General features: G+C 45.2%; 1 non-coding gene across 1 annotated transcript; it reads left to right on the forward strand.

The window, feature by feature from the left end:
• Positions 1–1,501: 1,501 nt before the first annotated feature.
• Positions 1,502–1,699, forward strand: LOC139279168 (U2 spliceosomal RNA). Its single transcript, XR_011596412.1, has one exon. It is a non-coding gene; the product is annotated as a U2 spliceosomal RNA (small nuclear RNA).
• The last annotated feature ends 10,233 nt before the right edge of the window (positions 1,700–11,932 follow it).

The following is an 11,932-nucleotide window of genomic DNA, read 5'->3' on the forward strand; positions in this document are numbered from 1 at the left end:
AAGATGGGAATAGGGTGTTTGTAGTCAAACTAGACAATGGACAAATTTTCAGAAAGCACCTGGACGAAACGAGGCTGCTGTTCACAGACTGAACAACCCACAGCAGACACCACCTTTTTCGAGCCACAACACACACCCAAAGGATCAACGACACCACGCTGGACCAGGAAATCGAACCCATCACGCCCAACAGCCCAGCAAGGCCAGGCTCACCAAGCAGCACTGCAGGGCCAACAACACGCCAGCCCAGCGAGGGCACAGCCAACACACCAGAACAGACATTTGTACCGAGGCGGTCCACCAGGGAAAGAAAGGCTCCCGACCGCTTCACCTTGTAAATAGTTTTCATTTTGACTTTGGCGGGGGAGTGATGTTGTGTATCTGTAAAGCATGCACTCCCATGTTCCGCCACCAGGGAGCTCATCCCCTGAAGTCCCAAGGGATCCCAGCATCCCTTGGGAGCACTGTACATAAGCTGGCCCCTAAGGCCTGTTCCTCACTCTGGAGTGTCTTATTAAAGACTGAGGTCACTGTCACTTTAACCTCCCTGTGTGCAGCCTCATCTGTGTTAGGAACACAATACAACCATTGTTGGCCGTGCCTTCTGTTGCCTAAGCCCTAAGCTCTGGAATTCCCTCCCTAAACCTCTCTACCTCTCTACTTCTCTTTCCTCCTTTAAGACGCTCATTAAACCCTACCACTTTGACCAAGTTTTTGGTCACCTGCCCTAATTTCTCTTTATGTGGCTCAGTGTCAAACTTTTTGTCTCATAATATTCCTGTGAAGCACCTTGGGATGTTTTACTATTTTAAAAGTGTTTTATAAATAAGTTGTTGTTGTTGAACAGTGTCTTCAGCATTAGTTGCCTTTGGCTAGATCTGCATGAAGAATTATCGGTGTAAATTGCCAATTACATCAACGTAGGAAATTTTATCCCTATGTATTAGAAGCTGATAATGACTATTCGTCATTACATATATTAATAGGCTACATGCCGCATCGAGACCATTGATTACATCAATGTCAAATACCAATAATGACACAAAGGTCCAAATGCTTGGGAATGATCAATGCTAATTAGAGAACTTCTGAGCAGAAAGAAAAGTTAATTACACCATTTATTTTCTCAGTGCAATCCATAAAACAGCTTGATGAGAATAAATCTCTTCATAACTTAAGATATTATAAACAGATTTTGGCAGTGAATATTCCAAATGAGTTAGTGTAAAGTTCAAGATTTGTTTCTTATGCAAAAGCTGAGGTGCCAATGGCAAATATTGGAGAGTCTGGAATTATAGCAAACCTGGCATTTGTAACAAAAATCATAATTAAATGGGGAGAAAAGGATTTGGTTACACATTTCTATTTTTGACAGTTCCATCGTTGCAAAAGTACATGGTCACCATGAGCAGAGAATCAAATGTTCAAGCCAAATTCATTTCCTTTCACGTGCACGATTTCAGTTATTTGTGATAGGACCCTCTTAGTCTCCTTGCTGCAAATACTCGGCCTTTTGGCTAAGATCATGCGTAACTGACCTGACAGGGGAGTAGCCACCATGACCACCGGGTGGTTCTCCCTGGATCAGGAAGGTATATGCTTGCTTTTTGGAAACAGGAGGTGGGTGGGGTGGCTTGACCCATCCACCTCCATGGCACGAACCTGGTATTGCAGTACTTCCAGGAACGGTGCAGTGGCTCTAGGCCTTTTGGCTAAGAGCATTGGCGCAGAGTGATCCTTGGCGTGTGCAAGGTGACCTCTGGCGTTTGTGATTTGACAAAGAATTGGAACGATTGGCTATGAATTTCAAAAAAAAAAAAATAAATAAATAAAAAAAATAAAGGGGGTGGGATATACATGTACTGACTCAATATAGATAAAGAGGGCAGACCAAGTTCAGGATCAATACAGAAGCACACTGCCAGACATTTTGGGATGGAATTTCCTCCACGATACCACCTGAGTTAGGCAGGAAAGCCACATAAAAGGAGGCAAAATTCTGACTTTAACTTCCATCCCGCGAGACCACCACTTACAGCGCCATGTGCCAATGCTGGTGGAGAGGCAGAATCCAGGTTCCTGGCAGATTTTCCTGCCATCGTTTCCTGTTACTGCCAATAGAAGTTTGGCGGTAATCCCTGGGCTGTGGCGGGAAGGTTGCAAGTGTCAGATTAGAGGGACAGGAACTGATGTGGCTTCTTCTCCCTCCAATTCGGCCCACAAACTAAGTCTTGGTCTTGGCTTAACTCTGAAGGGAGCTTCAGCTGAAATCTTCTTCAGGGATCTTCTGCCTGCCAGGATTTTTCAGTTTGGCAGCAGTGGGCTCCATCTTGGTGTCAGGGATCTCGCCAGGAGTCCACTCTGCATACTAAATAACCCCTGGGTCAGTAAAATAGATCAGGGGTACAGCAGGATCGGTGGGACAGGCAGATATATTTTCTCCAGCAAGCCCCCACCGCCACCCGCCGGCTACTCTGTTGGTAAGAGAAGAATCTTGTCCACTTCCACCACTACGTTGGTACATCTTCCATTGTGAATCATAAGTTGGTAGTTTGTTGCATATGCATGCCAACAGCCAACTTCTTTTAACTGTGTACATGAAGCTTGCCCTGGGAACCCTCACTCGCATATACATACACTCACAATATCTACACAATTATACCCTCACATTCTACAACTATGAGTTAGATTATACACTTTTGTGCTTATTGCCCAAAACTGAGCGTTATTTCTGGCGTGGGCGGTAAAAATGGGTTTTCAGATTGCCGGCTTCTCGTCCATTCTCAAAGCACCTAGTCTCCATTTTTGAAATTGGGCGTTACCGCGAGCGATATGAAATGGGCGATAGCGTTAAACCTCGCTGACCTTCTGCTGTAAAGTGTGGCCGTCCTTAGCAACGGCATGGCAACGTTCGATTCCCGCGATTCAGGAGGTCAAGGGTCACCATGACATACGCAGAAGAGGAGACAAAGAGGGAGGTGAGAGGGACTGAAAGCGTGTGTGGCTGAGGTGTGTGCTTGTCTGGCTGTTGTGGGAGGCACGAGGGAGATTCACCAGCAGCAAAAAGCCTACTAAGCACCAAGAATATAGTTGGCACCGAGTTTTTGTCCAACAAATAATATATAACATGGAAGGGTTAGTGGAGGCTCTGGAGCTTTTAGCCAGGAATACTGGTGGCAGAGGGCTCCCAGTGGTCCCCGAGCACGGCACTGCACCCCTAGGTTCCGCACCATCACTGCGAACGACAGATGAGAGCAAGGACCAAGATCCTGCTTCTGCATCAGAGAACATTGCCCCCTCGGCACCCCCCGCTCCCGTACCCGTGCAACCACCGCCTCTGCCTTCATCCCCCCCAATGAGGCACCGCCTGAGGAGCTCCTCGGCCAGGCGCCATGGAGCGAGGAGGAGAAGGGGTAGAGGTGGGGAGAAGAAGGGGAGGGGGGAAGGAAAGTGAGGTGCATGTCCGCAAGTGATGACTGTGTTATATCTCCATCTGAGTGCATGCAATTTGTTGTAATGTACGGGGAGAGGGGACCACCCTCCTGCTTTGCATTTGCACTCTGTGTTGCTGGACATGTTGAACATTTGATTGATGTCAATGGTGGAAAAAGTGGGATGTGGGCAGGGGTTGGGTGTTATTGCCTGTAATACTTATGATTTCAGACCAATGTTGGTCTAAAAAAATTTTAATTGAACATAACCTTGTTGCGCATTGTCTCAGATAGCTGGACTGTTACACACTGGTGATTCCTTAACATGAAAGGGTTAAATAAAACTTAACTTCAATCAATGTAAACTTTAACTGGCACCAAGGTAATGGGCACCATTGATGTCTGAGCTGCACACACACAGCAGTGTGTCAGCGTTGTCACTCACAGCAACGTTCTTTCAGGAAAATCATTCAGATATCAGCTCCTCACGCAAGAATCTTGCAGCTATGTAGCCACCACGGGCCCTTTCCTGCGGTCTGGAGGGGGTCATGGGCATGGTTGCAGAGCCAGCCTGATTGTCTGGCCCTAGGTCAGCATCCAGCCCCTCGTCGTCCTCTTCCTCTCCTAAGGTGGAGCAACAGTTTCTTCTGGCAATTCTTGGCCCCTCCTGATAGCCAGATTGTGCAGCATGGAGCACACGACCACGAATTTACCTACTTGCTCAGGGTTGTATTGTAGCTCCGCTCCTGAGTGATCCAGACATCTGAAGCGCTGCTTAAGCACAGTTATTGTTTTCTGGGCCACATTGTGTGTGTCTCTGTGGCTCCGGTTATATCGCTTTCGGCCTCGGTGTGGGTGTCACACAGTGGGGTCATCAGCCAGGTGGCTAGGCCATATCGGTTATCACCAAGCATCCAGCATTGTCTTTGTAGCTGACTCTTAAAGATGTCAGAGACAGCGCTCTCACACAGGATGTGAGCCTCATCGAAGATGCCCGGACATTTGGCATTCACTGCCATTATGATCTGGTTGTGGTCAACAACTAGTTGGACCTTCAGGGAGTGAAATCTTTTTCTCTTACGAAAATACTCCGGGTCCTGAGAAGGTGATCGCATGGCAATGGGAGTGCACTGTATAGCTCCTTGCATCCTGGGGAGCTTAGCAATGCGGTATAATGTTCCAGCCCTGTCAGTCTGAGCCTCTGTGGTCATGGGGAAGCTGATAAAGTCCATCCTCCACATATACAGGGCCTCCGTGACCTGTCTAATGCAGCGATGGGTGACATGGTGAGACAGAGGGCAAATCTCGACCGCAGAGGCCCGAAAGGAACCGGATGCATAGAAAGACAGTGCCGCGGTGACCTTGACCTCGACCGACACTGATGTCCTGATGACAGGCTGCATATGTGGCCTGATGAGCTCACAAAATTCATTGATCACCACCTTGTGGAAGCGCAGTCTCCGAAGGCAGGTGTGGTCGGACACGTCGAGGTAAGACCTCTTTTCCCTGTACGTGCGGGGTATGTATGGTCTGGCTCTCCTCCTCATTCTGGCTCATTGTAGATTGAGGACATAATGATGTGCATCACACATTGAGCCATCTGCACTCTGTAGTGTCTGTGTATTAATCGATGCAGGCTGAGAAATGGCTGGCCCCATTGCAATGAAAGTATAATAGTGATTGATCAGAAGCAATAATTTCCTCACTAAAATACACCTAGAGTAAACCCCCAATAGTCCAAAGTCTGAAAATATGTCTGTTGAGATGGTCACTTCACCTGAGAAGAACTCCAGAGTCAATGCAAACTTCCTAGAAGTTGAAGCAGCTTTTTGAATGAAGCGACCTGCGATTTTAAAAATGGCAGCCACACCGCTGGCTTTAGTTCAGAACAGTTCCACTTTTTCTGGGTGTTTTTTTGGGCGAGCGATATTGTGGGCAATATGTGTGCGAGGTGCTGAAAGTGATGGTGGGCGATTTCCTGGGCGTTAGTTTCGCCAAATGTGCTCTTTACGACAAAAAAAAATGGGCGGTCGGTTTTATTGAATCTTGGCGTTAATTCCTTGCGGAAAGTAACGCTGGGCGATATGGGCGTTGATTTCGCCCATTCTGATGATTCCACCCAAAAAAAGTGGGCGGGCGGTATTATTTTTTCCCGGTGTTACGCAGATGGGGAAAGTAACACTCGGCGATAAGTTTCCGAAAAATGCCCTTCAGTTTCCATTTTGTGGCTAAAACAGGGGTGTTATACGTCATTTCAGCGGTCAAATGGACGTTAAGTGGGTGTTAAGCATGCAAAAAACGAGGAAACTCTAGCCCTATGTCTTCATGCCTTGTAGTCAATGCTGCTCAAAGACTTGCTCTCACATCTCTAGCAGCAGCATTAACACAAGTACGTATAAAGGAGTCGAAATTGATCAAAGGCAAGTTCCGCCCATTTACCGTCAAAAAGACCACTAAGATCCTGACGGCATTTTGGGCGGAAGTTTGGTCAAAAAAGAAGGAAAAAGGCACTCAGCGGCAAAAAATGGGCGTTACATGGCGATTCTGGGCGGTAAATACAATCCTGGAGAAAGTTACGCCAAGGCTGGAGTCGGGCCCAGGGAGGTGGAACGCATTAAAAAAGTTCAAAAAATAAAAAACAAAACATTACAAAACCTTCAGAGGACCCTTTCAAATAAAATTGCTGCAAAAGAAGTAAAGAACAAAATCTCATTAACCTTTTCTTGCAGGTCTTCATACAGACCGTCCGGGTAAGACCTGCCTCCATGTGGCGGTCTTTTCTCCTCAGGAGCGGAGGACCGCTCAGATCAATCTCGGGCGGGAACGGGCAGGTGCACTTTTTTCGGCATTGCACGCCAGTGCATACCAGCAGACGCTCCCCAGCGGTCCTTCCAAACCACCGGTGTGAGGGCCTCATCAATCTCACACAGAGGGGAGAGCGCAACAAAACCAGGGAGACTGCCGAGTTTTCGGGTCATCAATTTCAGGCCCCAAGGCTCCATTTAGCATTTATATAGATGGTAAATATAGGTTCAGCTTGGGATACCTGATTCTACAGGCTTCAAAGCAACATTCAGCCAATCACAAACACTTAACCTTAATCGGTCGTGGCCATCATGAAATGAAAAGCCAAGTTAGAAACATAGAAACATGGAAACATAGAAAATAGGTGCAGGAGTAGGCCATTCGGCCCTTCGAGCCTGCACCACCATTCAATAAGATCATGGCTGATCATTCCCTCAGTACCCCTTTCCTGCTTTCTCTCCATACCCCTTGATTCCCTTAGCCGTAAGGGCCATATCTAACTCCCTCTTGAATATATCCAATGAACTGGCATCAACAACTTTCTGTGGCAGGGAATTCCACAGGTTAGCAACTCTCTGAGTGAAGAAGTTTCTCCTCATCTCAATCCAAAATGGCCTACCCCTTATCCTAAGACTGTGTCCCCTGGTTCTGGACTTCCCCAACATCTACTCGCATCTAACCTGTCCCGTCCCGTCAGAATCTTGTATGTTGCTATGAGACCCCCTCTCATCCTTCTAAACTCCAATGTATAAAGGCCCAGTTGATCCAGTCTCTCCTCATATGTCAGTCCAGCCATCCCGGGAATCAGCCTGGTGAACCTTCGCTGATTAGGAGACCAAAACTGAACACAATATTCCAGGTGAGGCCTGTACAACTGCAGTAAGACCTCCCTGCTCCTATACTCAAATCCCCTAGCTATGAAGGCCAACATACCATTTGCCTTCTTCACCGCCTGCTGTACCTGTATGCCAACTTTCAATGATTGATGAACCATGACACCCAGGTCTCGTTGCACCTCCCCTTTTCCTAATCTGCCACCATTCAGATAATATTCTGTCTTCGCGTTTTTTCCCCCAAAGTGGATAACCTCACATTTATCCACATTATACTGCATCTGCCATGCATTTGCCCACTCACCTAAACTGTCCAAGTCATCCTGCAGCCTCTTAACGTCCCCCTCACAGTTCACACCACCACCCAGTTTAGTGTCATCTGCAAACTTGGAGATATTACACTCAATTCCTTCATCCAAATCATCGATGTATATTGTAAATAGCTGGGGTCCCAGCACTGAGCCCTGCAGCACTCCACTAGTCACTGCCTGCCATTCTGAAAAGGACCCGTTTATCCCGACTCTCTGTTTCCTGTCTGCCAACCAGTTCTCTATCCACGTCAGTATATTACCCCCAATGTGCTTTGATTTTGCACACCAATCTCTTGTGTGGGACCTTGTCAAAAGCCTTTTGAAATGTAAAGAAATACAATCAGCTACCACAGGATTTAAGGACATTGACTGCAAGGGAGACAATGGAGAGCTGGGAATTATAACTAGGACTTGTTGAAAATTCAGTGCTCTATTTGACCTTAAGTATGTTAATCCTGATCTAAAGGTGAATGGCAGATGCTTCCAAGAACTTTGCAAGATTCAGATGCAAAGACCAGGTACCTGGTGAAGCTGTAACTCTAGAATACTGTGGGATGACCTATTAAGATATGCTAAATTAATATTTGATATGTTGTGCTGCCACTTCTAAAGGCAGATCAACTTCCAGTAGAACAGGCTATGGTATAACCTCAGCATGTTTAACATTTCAAAATAGCGGCAGCCCTGTTACATCAAAGAATGCTTATGTGGAGCAGAAACATTTCTTTCAAGCAGATTGCTTTGAAAGATAACGTGTACTCCCATGTGATGAAATAAATAAATAAATAATTTTAAAAATTTTCGATGAATTCTACAATAGTCAGTACAGCACGCTTCAGTTATCACAGGCTGATCAGGTTATCCTCACTGAGCAAGGTTGTTCAAAAATTCTCAATTTAATTTATATCCCCGATCTTAAATGAGAATTCCTCCTCCCATTCTGTAGTTTTGTTTGCCATTCATTGCTGTGTAACCAGTGGCAGGAGCTGTGCTAGAGTGCCATGGGTTAGTTTGCCTTTCTAATCCTCCTGCCTCACTGATGGTCAAGCTGAGGTTACAAACACGCTCTCTGATGATTGATGGCTCCCTGCTTCTCTACAAACCACCTGACCATTGCAGTTAATGGTAATCTTCAGCGTAATTTCTTGTCAGCTGCCGTTTTACAAAACAAATCAGTGTTGAAGAAAGACTTGTGTGAAGATAAAGCCAGCACTGCTATATAGTATTACTTAAAATATAGCGAAAGGTAGTACACAATCAAAGCCATTGTTTTAGTGTCAGCGATTTGACAGACTATTGCCTCCATATCAAAAGGTCATAATATTTGATCTATGGGACTACAGTAAAACTGTCACAGTGATGATAAAACTAGTTTGCAACAATGAAAGCCTTCAGTGTGAGTTTCTTGTTTATGATAGACGGAGCAGAAAATAGCTCAGTGTATCTCAGTTTTAGAGGTCAGTGCCATAAAAGTTATGACTTGAAATATTGCCTGTTCAATTTCATAGGCATTTCTAAGATGTGATCTTGTAAAGCTTTTTTGCCTGCCACTATTTAATGCAGAAGAAACCAGTATTTCAATTCCATCAGAGGTAAGCCTGCAAAGCCACAGAACTAAAGGGTCGAGGTGCCCTGACGCTCTAATAGTATTTCATTCAGCTTCCAATTTGTGGTTCTGTCATCACTGTGCTCAATCTCTCTCAGTCGGGAGTGCTGGCCTTATTCTCAGCCAGGCTACTAGATGTTGTCAAATAGTGATTAAAAATTCATGGCGGGTAATTTGAACTTTGGCAAAAAATGGGCGATAGGGAATCTGCCACTGTGTTACAAACCGCCCTATTTTTCTTTCCACTGAAGTCAATGGAGAGTGAAATTGGACAGGGTGTTAGACAGGCCACTGACCTGATCCCGTCGGTTTCCCGCCGGGTGGATTCGGTTAAACTTACCCCTTATATATCTGAATCCTTAAGTTTCCTTATTCATCTACTCCATTTAAAGTTTTGCCATTCAGTGCATATGACCTCTCCTTTCCATTCTTGCTAAACATATCACGTCGTATTTCTCTGCATTAAATTTCATATGACATCTATCTGCCCAATGTACTGACCTCTATGTCCTCCTGAAACCACACAGTCCTCTTCACAGTTAATGATCCCTATTTTTCTGTAGTCTGCCAATTTTGTGTGGTTATGTCTAGACTGTACACTAATTGACTCTTGTTTGAACATTTCCAAATTTTTCGACACCGTATTATTTGCCAATTTTCTTTCCATTTTACCTGCTATTTCCCTTTTTATCTCATCGGAACATAGGAACAGGAGTAGGCCATTCATCCTTCAATCCTGTTCCGCCATTTAGTTAGATAATGACTGATCTGTACCTCATCTCCATTTCCCTGCTTTTGCTCCATAATCCTGATACCCTTACCTAATAAAAAATCAGTCGATAACAATCTTGAAAATTTCAATTGACCCAGCAGCCACAGTCCTTTGGAAGAGAAAGTTCCACATTTCCATTATCCCTTGGGTGAAAAAATGCTTCCTGATTCCTGTCCTGAATGGCCTAGCTCTAATTCTGATAGTGGCCTCTTGTTCTGGAATCTCGCACTATAGAAACAAATTTCTCTGTATCTAGGCCGTCAAATCCGTTAATCATTTTAAACACCTCAATTAGATCATCCCATAATCTTCGAAACTCAAGGGAATACAATCCAGGTTTATGCAATCTGTCCTCATAATTTAATCCCTTTAGGCCCTGCATCATTCATTGAAATTGGCTTTTTTTCATTCAAGTACTTTTATCTTTGAACGTTCCCTCTCCTTTTCAATCTAAATATTGAACCTAATTAGGTTGACATTTTCTAACCATACATTAGCTACTTGTCTAACTTCATTCTCTGGAACTAGATCCAGCATAGCTTCTTTCTTCATTGGATTAAAAGCCAACTGACCTGGACAAATATTTGAGAGTTTTTGAGGGCCAGTAGATCCACTTATATCTCCCAATCATCCCATAAAGCAACAACACACAGTTCCAATAGCAATTCCATTTTTCTACCAGCAGTCACTAATCAGGATCCCAAATTGAGTTAACTTGATTATCAGGGAGTATTTTTTCTCAATAATTTGAATAAACTTGTACCTATGCCTGTTGGCTTTTCCAAAAAAATGGTACCTTGTTCAGCAGATAACAACAATAACTTGTATTTATATAGTGCCTTTAACATAATGAAACGTCCCAATGAGATTTTAAAAATTTGATGCCGAGCCGCATAAGTAGAAATTAGCACAGATAACCAAATGCTTGGTCAAAGAGGTAGGTTTTAAAGAGTGTCTTGAAGGAGGAAAGAGCGGTGGAGAGATTTAGTCAGGGAGTTCCAGAGTTTGGTGCCTAGGCAACTGAAGGCACCACCAATGGTTGAGCGATTATAATCAAGGATGCTCAAGAGGACAGAATTAGAGGAGTGCAGACATCTCGGGGGTGGGGGGGAGGGGGGAAGGGTGGGGGGTTGTGGGGCTGGAGGAGATTGCAGAGATAGGGAGGCCATGGATGGATTTGAAAATAAGGATGAGAATTTTGAAATCGAGGCATTGCTTAACCGGAAGCCAATGTAGGTCAGCGAGCACAGGAGTGATGGGTGAATGAGACTTGGTGTGAGTTAGGACATGAGCAGCTGAGTTTAGAATCACCTCTAGTTTACGTAGGGTAGAATTTGGGAGGCCAGCCAGGAGTGCATTGGAATAGGCAAGTCTAGAGGTAACAAAGGCATGGATGAGAGCTTCAGCAGCGGATGAGCTGAGGCAGGGGCGGAGACCAGCGATGTTATGGAAGTGGAAATAGGCGGTCTTAATTATGCTGCGGTATGTGGTCAAAAAATATGACACCAAGGCTGCGAACAGTCTGGTTCAGCCTCAGACAGAAGTTGGAGAGAGGGATGGCTAGGGAACGGAGTTTGTGGCAGGGATCGAAAACAATGGCTTCAGTCTTCCCAATATTCAATTGGAGAAAATTTCTGCTCATCCAGAACTAGATGTCAGAGAAGCAGCCTGACAATTTGGAGACTGTGGAGAGGTTGAGAGAAGTGGCAGTGAGGTAGAGCTGGATGTCATCAGCGTACATGTGGAAACTGATGCTGTATTTTCGAATGATGTTGCCAAGGGGCAATATGTAGATGAGAACTAGGAGGGGTCAAGGATAGATCCTTGGGGGACAACAGAGAAAACGATGCGGAGGTGGGAAGTGAAGCCGTTGCAGGTGATTCTCTGGCTACGATTAGATAGATAAGAATTGAACCAGGCGAGTGCAGTCCCACCCAGCTGGATGACAGTGGAGAAGCGTTGGAGAAAAATAGCGCGGTCAACCGTGTCAAAGGCTGCAGACAAGTCAAGAAAGACGAGGAGGGATAGTTTGCCTTTGTCACAGTCACAAAGGATGTAATTTGTGACTTTGATGAGAGCCAATTCAGTACTGGAGCAGGCGTGGAAATCGGATTGGAGGGATTCAAACATGGAATTGCGGGAAAGATGGGCACAGATGTGGGAGGTGACAACAC

Source organism: Pristiophorus japonicus, chromosome 13, assembly GCF_044704955.1.
Source record: "Pristiophorus japonicus isolate sPriJap1 chromosome 13, sPriJap1.hap1, whole genome shotgun sequence".
Lineage (NCBI taxonomy): Eukaryota > Metazoa > Chordata > Chondrichthyes > Pristiophoridae > Pristiophorus > Pristiophorus japonicus.